The sequence below is a fragment of the Vicugna pacos genome, chromosome 6 (assembly GCF_048564905.1).
Source record: "Vicugna pacos chromosome 6, VicPac4, whole genome shotgun sequence".
Lineage (NCBI taxonomy): Eukaryota > Metazoa > Chordata > Mammalia > Artiodactyla > Camelidae > Vicugna > Vicugna pacos.
In genome coordinates this window covers 57,743,842-57,754,560 of record NC_132992.1, presented here as the reverse complement: position 1 = coordinate 57,754,560, position 10,719 = coordinate 57,743,842, and positions in this window count along the sequence as shown.

The following is a 10,719-nucleotide window of genomic DNA, read 5'->3' as shown; positions in this document are numbered from 1 at the left end:
GATAAAAAGTCACTGATTGATAAAGTGGTGCATTTTCTAACAGGCAATTGTCTAAGTGATTGTGGGGCAACAGGACATGGGATAAACCATGAAGTCTTGTTACTGTTAAGATTGCCCTTGGCTTTAGTGTATTGCTGATATGATGTTCAGAAAGCATAAAGACAGTCACAGTATTTGCCTGGTTAGACAAGAGGCAAACCCTCACGTTTAGAATATTTGCAGGGGATTACAATTTCAGGACTATCTTTCTTTAGTATTTGTCAGCTCCATGAGAGGGTCTAAATAGAGCCCACAACCTTAAAGGGGAAGAGACTAGGTCTTGGTTTTCTTGATTAGTGTTGCCACTTCTTCAGGATGATGATGGTGAAAATGGAATCAGTCCCCCACATTGAAATGATTTGTATATGTCTTAAACCAGTAAGCAGAGCATTGGACTAGGAGATTTACTCAGCCTTTCAAAGATCTATCCAGACTGACAAATTTACTACTTGCCAGAGGTCAGTTTTTATTGCAGGTCTTGAACATTTACAGTTTGTGTCTTTCATTGATAACTTGAGTGGATTTGGTGCCAAGGGACATCTGTGTCTTCCCTTGTGGACATGCACTTTGTGCTCATCTTGCTTATCTTTTCTGAATATTCTGAGCTTTTCCTGAGCTCTGGTTAACTTTACCCCAACTTCATATACAAATTGTGTTGGTTTTTGCCTATATCTCTTGCTCTTCTAACATTGTGGAAACCCTCACACAATGTTATTTAATAAGGAGATATAATTTCCAGGTACCTTAGAAAATGTAAGTCAGTACATGTTTTTCATTATTTGAGAAATTAGCCTCTAGTTTCACCAGGGGAGTAGTTACGGATAGCAGTGAAGCATTCAGGCTTTAGAGTTGGTTGTTTGGGTTTGAATCCAAGCTCCTTTATCATGATATTTGTAGATATTTGTCCTTTTGAAGGGTATTTAACCCCTTTTTGCTTTAGTGTCATCATCTGTAAAACAGGAAAAATAGTAGTTTCTATTTCCCCAATTGTTGTGGATATTGAAGTACTTAGCTTAGTAAGTAATCAATCCATGTTCTCTTTTATTATAATCAACATTATTGTCACTGTTATTGTAGTCAGTTAACTGTCCAGCAAAACTGAGTCAGTCAAAAGCCTTGATGAACTAATGTTGACTGTACTCATTCTACTAAAAGGATAGGAACACAGATGTTAATAGGAAGAATACAAGAGTGATGATATAATATTTTTTAATATGTATCAAACTACACATGTTGCATAACTGCATGGTTAAATTCACTTTGTATTGTGTTTGCCTTTGTCACAAAGAGTGTATTTTTTTGTTCAACAGTTATAGAAATGATAAGGATTTTGAAATCTACAAATATTTGGAAAGGAAGTAAGAACAAAGACAAATTTGACAGGGAGGGGTCAAGGTGTAACAAGACAAACCACCCTACTATCTTTAAATCATACCTCTAGTCCTCTCCATGTAAGAGTTAAAATATTTATCCATCACTGCAAGTAGTTTTCTCCTAGCTCCAAGCACTGTGAATACTAACCTGCTCTCACTTTAGTTAAGAATCATACTGGAAGGGGAGGGTATAGCTCAAGCAGTAGAGGGCATGTTTAGCATCCATAGAGGTCCTGGGTTCAATCCACAGTACCTCCTGCAAAAATAAATAAACAAATAAACCTGATTATCTCCCCTTGCCAAAAAAAAAAAAAAATGATACTGGCATCTTTATTCTCACATAATGTAAGCTAGTTCATTCTGTGGGTGATATTTATTGCCCCCTCCCCATCTCTAAAAACACTGTCAAAATATGTTTTTAGTTTCCTTTTAAATGTGGCTCAAACAGGGCTGCCAGTGCACTTAACGTTCTCCCCTACCCCAAACATTGGCATTTAACAAGAAGAATGAGGTAAAGTAATTTAGTAATAAAGTAATGAAGACCTTGTAAATTAGGCTCTTGGTTAAAAAAAGAAGTAAGAGAGTAATTGGGAATGAAAAAGGCTTTATGCAAATCAACTAGTATGGATGATGGCAGAAGGAGAAGAGAACAGGGTAATGAATTTGTTCAAATGAATTTACTGAAGATGGCAGTTTAGCTCTCTAAGAAATTACAGGGAAAACAAGTAAGTGGCTAGAGGGGTTGATAAGTCAAAAAGCCTGAATAGGCAAAATGGACCATATTTGCAAAGAGCGAAGTTTTAGTCATCAGTTTCCAGAGTGCTTCAGCACACAGATCTGTGCAAGCAATTTGTTTAAGGTTGTAAAATCAAAACGTGTCTCCGAGGACATAGACAAGGAGGCAAGACCTTTGTGATGTCTGCAGTGGAGCAAGGACCTGACAACCACCTGCAAGTGTCTGAAAAGGCATCACCGATCAGGCAGGCAAAGGAATTATCCAGGGTTGTCCAACGGGCCAATTTGGAGTAAAGATGGAAACAAGAAATCTGTCAATGATGACCTCTCACAAGCTATGGAAAAGTTCTTCCAGGGAAGTGGCACAGTCTCCAATTTGGAACATTTAAAGCTAGAGAAGGAAGAACTGAAGCCTTGGATACTGTCCAGCATTAGTGGACGGCTGGATTCACTGCTAAATGACCGGTTAGGTGTGTTTTCATCTATGATGTATCTTAGCTATGTACTTATTAAATACCGATCTTATTTTTCAGTTCTTTTGACAATTCTGACACTAATATTATTATTGCCAAAGGGATTTCTGTAGGTTCATATAGATTTTCACTTTTTCCACGGGGAAATGTAATTATTTAATGAGTATTTGCCTTGAAGACACTTCAGCTTCAGCCTCCTCAAGAGATTCAAAGAATGACCAAGCCCACTGTGGCTTCTCATGCCTGCCATAAATTTCTCCAAACAGCAGACACCAACTGCATTACTAACAGGTACATGAATAATAAAATCGTAATGTTTTTATGGTTTCAGAGACATTAAAATGGCTGTTAGAATGGCTATAGGAAAGGATTCTCAGGTGTCAAACTTACGCAAAATTAAGTTTCCACTTAAACTTTCATTAGGATTTAGGAAAACTAGAACAATTATAAAGATGTATCTATTCATTCAGTGATTATTTGAGGGTCTTCTCTGTACCAGACATTCTCCTGAGTTTGGGACATACAAGGTTTCAGCTCCCATGGAGCTCACAGTCATGTCTATGGGAGAACACACTGATAGGTGGTGATTGCAGGAGACAGAAACTTCCAAGTCAAAAGGAAAACACGGGTGGGTTTAAAGATGTATGGAAACTTAAAAGTGACATTAGAAGCTTAGTGTTTGTAAGCACTCTCCTTAATGGAAATACATTTTTCCCCCAAAACATTCTAATAGAATTCAGATGTTCTAATGAGCGGAAGTACAGTTTGTGATGCTCCATTCTCAAGTCCCTCTGGGTGACCTGGGCGTGTGGAGGGAGATTGGAGTGCTTGAGCTGCTTCTCGCTGAGAACATACATGGGTCCCAGGGTCTGTGGCTGCTGAAGCTCCATATGGTGTCCTGTGTCCTGGCCTTGTTGTGTGACAGTTGCTGCTAACAAGCTTGGCTTTGGCTTGAATGTCTTTGAAACTTCCCCCTTCCTCACCCCCTCCAATTGCCTCAATCAAACTGACTCCTTAAAAAACCAGGGCTGTTAAAGAAATGGCCACAGTGTCACTGGAATAGGCAAAGGCAATTACTTAGTGTTTTCTATAGACATATTTATTGTAAATTAAAGAAAGGTCTTTTTGGAAAAGACAGTCCATTAAGAGAGCACTTAATGTCTAATTACATGCGGTTGGAAATGCCAAAAGTAGCAGTCCAGCCAAATGGCATCAAAATCTAAGACAGGCACAGTGACTGGTGCAGAATTTCCTTTTGAGTTCCAGGTACAAAAATTCAAATCCGAAGTGGTGTATTCTCACACTGTGGGGCTATCATAATACTTAATTATTACTGTCCTTGTAGTGTAATATGATCTTGGAAAATGTCACACAAGAATTCCTCCAAATTGTTTGTTTCATTACTCTTCCTCCTCCTCCTCAGTTTCTATTTCTTGGCTCTGTTCTTTTCTGTAGTTGCCTTTCTCTCTCTCTTTCCTCCCTCCAAATGGCATTGTGAGGTTGAATTCACCAGGTGTGCAAACTTCCTCCCGCATCTGACACTTCTTTGGCAGTAAGTACAGGTAGCCCAGCAGGTATTGTCAGGGTCAAGTTAAAAAATAACAAAACCTGCCAATGCAGATTTCCTTCTCATGGTGCCTGGCATCAATGGGCTCTCAAAAGAACTGCTGTGGCTTTCATATTTCCCTTTTTACATCTGGCATGAACTTGGCAGTCCATCCACAGCTCACTTCCTTTCTCTGCCTCTGTCTTTGTCAGGGCTAGAGGATGGCCAGCGTTTCCCCTGCTCCGAAGGCAGGGAGGGTAGGGGCAGGAGCAGAGTAGTGGACAGTGTTTTTCTATTTAGAAAAAGCTAATTGGGACAAGTACTGTTGTTAGATCTCAATTTAAACCTCAGTGGTCACAGTTACGTCCTGATTCATTGGAAGTGAACTGACTTGGTAAAATATTGGAGATGTTTGAGCTCTGTGGTGATCTTTTTAAATATAAAACAAGAAGGAAATGTGGTCCTGTAAGTAATGAGTCCTATACCAGGCAAGTGCCAAAGTCTTACTTGCCAGCTAAACTTAGAAACTTGTTGATTGTGAAATAGTACCAGGGTAATTTTGTTTGTTTTTTATTTATTTTTCATGGTGTAGTAATAATGCTAGTAAGAAAAAATAAAGTGAACATGCATGTGTTAAAAACCAGATACACTGCCAGCATTAGAAAGCTTTGTCTACAGTACGTGTGACTCCCACAGCTCTATCTGAGAGGGAGTGCCCCGTCTGTTCCCAGAATTTCTCAGGGTGCTGCGATCTGCAGTTCCTGAACCTCATCAACAGCCAATGCTCCCGACACACCTAACACATCATTTATATGACAATGAAATGTATTGTTCATGTGGAGTTTCAAAATGGCTTTCTACACACACGTTCATGTAGTCTTTAACAACAAGTGGGATTATATTTTCATCATATTCTTTAATGTGCGAGTCTTTATTTCTTCTGTGTTCACTATGGGGCTAGCCTTTTTCACAGTTGACTCCAGTGGAGAAATTCCTGAAGGAGATGTGTTTATGTATGTGTGTGAGTGGTGGTGGTAGTTTACTTAGAAATTGTTAAGTTTGTAGTTAAGCTCTAATTCTCCCTATTTTCCTACTCTTCCTGGGTCAGGTAGAAAGATAACATTCACACAGGCTGAGCTGCTATGGGGCTCCTTCTGATACTTTTCTGCTGTAAAACAGGTGGAATTGTAGATGCTCCCAAGACATCATTCTGTTGCCTACATCAGCAGTAAAGAAGGAACTACGGGTGGACATTAGGATGCAGTATTGATCAAGAAGGGGAGTTTTCCTGCAGATAATCTTTCATTTTACAGGAACAGATAGGCATTCTACTAAAAAATAAAATAGTTAATTTATTTGTAATAATCACTAATACTTAATAGTATTAAGTGCCACAAATTTATTGTGCCATTTAATTTATATCAGACATCTAACAAACTACTTGTAATATAAATGGAGAGAGAAGTAAGTGTATTAAAGAACCTTTTATTATTTTCTCCTTCTACAAAGATAGCTCTTCTATATACAAAATATTATGTATGTTTAAACATTCTGGGCATGGGGCAAGTGACTGCAATATCAGGAGAAAACTGCTCCTCAAGTGAATGGCTGATACGATGGTGCTCTTAGCCCACAGTAACTATCCACTCCTGTCTCTTCACAGAGCACAGCCATGAAACTAAGAATGTGTATATGTATGTATAACACACACACACACACACACACCCTTTTTTGTTAATTTTTCATGTGTCTCTGTCATCTCACTATGTAGGATAAAAATTTCAGGAGATTTTACTTTAAACTTATTTTTTTATCCCCTCAGTACCTAGCCTAGGACTTGGAGTATGGCAGGTGCTTAATACAAAGAAATTGCTGATAGGTAGTGATGATTTAAGCAACTGAAAGCAAGGCCAGAGGGCATTTATCTGTCTGCTTTGTACCCTCTCTCCCTTGACAGAGCCCTTGCTTTGGTCTCTTATCTAGTCCTCCTGCTCCCCATCTTCCAATCTGTTTGTTCATGTTGCTATTAGACTTACTTTCTAGAAACCAGATCTATAACACATACAGGCCACGGGATAAAAGCTTAACATCTTAGCTTGGCATTTAAGGTTCTACAACAGTGCTTTTCAGATTTTTGTGTGCATACAAATCACCTGGGGATTTTGCTAATGCAGATTCTGATCTGGTAGGTCTGGGAGGGAGGCCTAAGAATGTGCATTTTTAAATAATCTCCCAGGTGATACAGTTGTTGCTGATCCTGGGACCTTATTTTGAGTAGCAAGTCTCTACAACACTTACCCCAGCCCAGGTGCTAAAGGCCTTTTTAGCTTTCTCTCAGTTCAGTCCCCACCCATACCCTGCATTCTAGCAAAACTGTTGTTCTTGACATTCCCTGGCAATTTTCTGACTTGTGCTTGGATTCATGTCATACCTGCTAAGCCATTACTCATGCTTCTAGAGAGCTCAGATATCACCATCTTTGTGAGGCCTTCCAGCTCAGCCGCCCTCCTCCTTGGCCAGCTAATCCTTCCGTCTACCAAGTTCTCACAGCACCTTGCTAGCACTGATGTTTAGCACAAGTTACCATAATTGTTTGTTAACATGATTGTCTCTCCAGCTAGACCATGAGCTACACAGGGCAGGGGGCCAGGCCCTAACTATCTTACAGCCTCAGCACCAAGTATACAGCACAGCACACACAGCAGTTCCCTAATAAATATTCGTTGAATTAAACTGAACTGGATTTCTTACTATCACATTTTTTCAGAAGACTTTTAATAATGAAAATTTTGAGACAAAAATATATCTTGACAGAATTGTGGGGGAAGTCACAAAGGATCATTGTCGCTATAATAGTAAAATAATATTATCAGCTATGATAATTATAATTATTATTAATGATAGCTATTATTTATCTATTAAATACTTACTATGTACCAGGCATTGTGCTAATCACTTACATGTAAAATTTCATTTAAATTTCACAACCTGTATTTTAGATAAGGGCATAGACACATAGGTTAGCGGCTGTGTCCAATGCTGCAGCCCCAGGAAATTATAGAGTTCAGATTTGAGACCTGAGTCTCAGATCCAGCCTGTGCTCTTAGCCATTTTTTCTGATGCTGGTAGACTAGTCTTGCTCTAGGGCTCTGCTAAGTGTATTTTCCTGCCTAGGGTATTCACCAATTATATGTACTCTAAATGCAGCAGGGTCTCCCTCTAGGGTAGGGACCCTAATCCCTTTCTGTACTTGGACTCCTTTGGCAGTCATGATGCTTATAGACTCCTCTGAATAATATTTTTGAATGCATGAGAAATACATAAATTTACAAAGGAAACCAATTTTACTGAAGTACAGTTATCAAAATTAAAAAACCCAAAGCTGTGATATAGTAATATGTGCCTGTTTTATTAATGCCTTAAATAACATCTAGCCATAGGTCTAATAGTGACTTTAATTTTGAAGTATCGATAGGGCCTAAACAATATTTTGAGATATCTGCAACTGAAATATGATGAAAAGATCTGTGATCTCTGTCTATTCAAGACAAAATCACAGGTATTGTTTCAGATACTGTAGTTTGTTGCCTATACAATGGAAGAAAATGCTAATTTTCAGTAAGAGGTTAGTGCAATTAAAGATGTAATTTTTTTCTTCCCATCATGAACCTCCAGAATTCTGTGCACAGACACCTTGGATTTGTATGTGTGGGGACTGGTCCTGGGAACTTCAGGTTAAGACCCCATGTTCTAGGGAAAAGGGATGTTCTACCTTTTTGAAGAGGTTGGGGTGCTCTTACATAGAAGTCAGTCCGGTGTAAAAAATTGTCATGTGCATAGAAATGCCACAAAGTCAGTGCCAAGAGGTATGCAGGCACATACTAGAGGGGAGGGGAAGGAGGAGAAACTTGGCAGTGTTTGAGCCCAGCAACAGGGTAGGAAGCTTTTCCTTTGAGGGGTGAACCCAGGAATTTCAGAGGAGGATGCAGAAAGCATAGTTGCAGGAAAACTTAAAGTGCACATGAATATGTTAGGAATTGGGAGAATTCTGTAGCTGTCCTCAGGACAGACACATTGTGGTGGTCCTGTACTGAGGAGCACAAAGGGTCCTGTGCCTGGAGGCACATGTGATGGTGAAGTGGTGTCCCCATCTTCCTTGTTTCATACACTGATGAATGGCAAGGGCCATCAAGTCCACTAACCTCCACCTACTTTGATTCAAATGATAGTGTAAACCCAAACCTAGTGTATGTCTTTGTTGACTTTGAGGAGATAGGCAAGCCAAAGTTTGGAGGCACAGATGGTATTTTGATCACTCTAAACTGAAAATTTGTCATTTCAATGGCATTACATGCCTCCATTTGGCATTCAAGTATACTCAGATCTGATCCCTTTTTTCCTGTTAGGACTTTTTCTCCCTTTTCTCATGTACTTTATATTTTTGGCAATTGAACCTATCAAAATTCTTTGCCCACTCCCACTTTATTCTCTGCAAATTCCAACAAGCCTATTCATTCTTTGAGGCTCAATTCAAATTCTGCCTCTTCTGTGAAGACTGTCCTGGGACTACTTCTGTCTGTCACACTGGAAGCAATCTCTTTCTTTCTGGAACTCCTGTAGCACTTTATTTATATTTCTTTTATGATACATAACTTCATTGTTACTATAAATAATAACAGTTGTGACCTTTGAAGAAAAAATCAGAAAAGTGCCCAATTATGGGAGGGAAAGCAGATAGTAAAAAACAATGTTTTGGGCCCTGGATAGTTAGTTCTATACCAAGATACAGAACATGAGTAATAATGTGAACTTGGAGTATTCACTGAGAGTTAAATATAATTGTACAGGTATCACACAAATGGTATAATAGGATTATGAATAGAGTGCTGCAAGTAAAAATATAAATTTTTGGTTAAGAGATTTAAAACTTTCCATTAGAAGTGGAGAGGAAGTTTAAGAAGATACACAGTATATACCAGTTTGGAATGACATGATCGGAGCCCTCCTTATGAAGATTACTGTGGTGGCAGCTGAAGGATGGATTAGAGCAGGGAGAAATTTAAGGCAGAAAGACCAGGTGGCAGCCATTTAAATTGTCCAAGTGAGATATAATAAATATCCACTTAGGATTTCAAGATTTCATGTCTAGGTGCCTGGGAGTATGACGATGTTTTTAAAAAGAGTATGTAGTCAAAGGATTTGGGGGGTAGTTTTAGGATAAGAATGGTTTGTGTTCTAAAAGCTCTTGGGGTACAGGAAAAGTGAGGGCCTTCCAGCCAAGGATTAAACATTAGATCCAACTGTAGACTGAATTAATACAAATACAATGTCCCAGTCATAACTTCAGAATTGTAACCAGGTCTGGGTTCACGCTTTGTGAAATACTTTGATAAATATGGTGACTTGCAAGTTCTCTCATTCGAAGAACATTGGAAGAAACTGGGAATATTTAAATCTGAAGAGCTAAATAGGGAGGATATAATCACTGTCTTCAAATATGTGAGACAAAGAAAAAGTAAAGAGGGAATTAATTACATTTTGGAGTGAAAGGTGGTGGGGTGCTGGTAAATGGGGTTATAAGGAGAAAAAGTTTGGCTCATCCAAAGAAATCATTTAATAACAGTGAGAGCCACCAAATAGTGGGAGGAACTTTCCTGCAGAGCAGTGAGCGCTTCATCTGTGAACTAGTAAAGCAGAAACAGGATGAAACTTTGGTTATATGTTTTGTAGAAAGAATTTCTATAGCCTATGGAAGGGAGGTTGAATTACAGGATGTTTAAGATATCTTGCTACTCTAAAATCCTCAGCTTCTGTTCTCCAAGGAAACCTTTCTTATTTCCTCCTCCTTGGTGGGTGTGAGCCCTCTTCTCTATGCTCATGAAGCACCCTGGGGCTACCCCTGTCATACTGGTATCACCCATTGTCTAAATAGTTTGTCTGTCTTCCTCATCAGACCGCAATGTCTTTAAGACTGGGAATTGTCTTTTATCTACACATGTCCGTTGTTTAGGGCAGTGTTCAGAGTGTTAGCATTCAGTAAATGATTGTCAATGAATAAATAAGTGAATGGAGGGGATTTAGGTTTGACTGCTATAAATGTAGGGTAAGGAGAGGGAAAGCTGGGAGATTCCAGTTTGCAAAGTTACCTTCATGGGAAAGTCTCATTCTCATAAATCATATTATTTCTTTCCCTCTTATTCTCTAGTGCAGACTCAGTTATCAGAAACTTGAGTAAGTTTGATCTTAATGGAATGAAATCATCTTATCTGAAAAGTCAGAACGTGCTTTCAGAGTAACAGGAAATTAAGAGAATTCAAACTTGCACTTGATTTTTAATGTAATTAATGAAAATTTAAAAGCATGAGAACACCAGTGGCTATTAAAAGTTCAATAGCTAGAAACATATCAAGGTGCATATGGTAAAGAACAGTATAGAGTCAGCTTACACAGCTTGTGAACAGGAGAGCATCATGTGATCACACTCACATTCTTGGGAATCATCTGACATGAAAGATGGTTATCCCAAAAGATCCAGTTTCTCACCTAGCCTTTG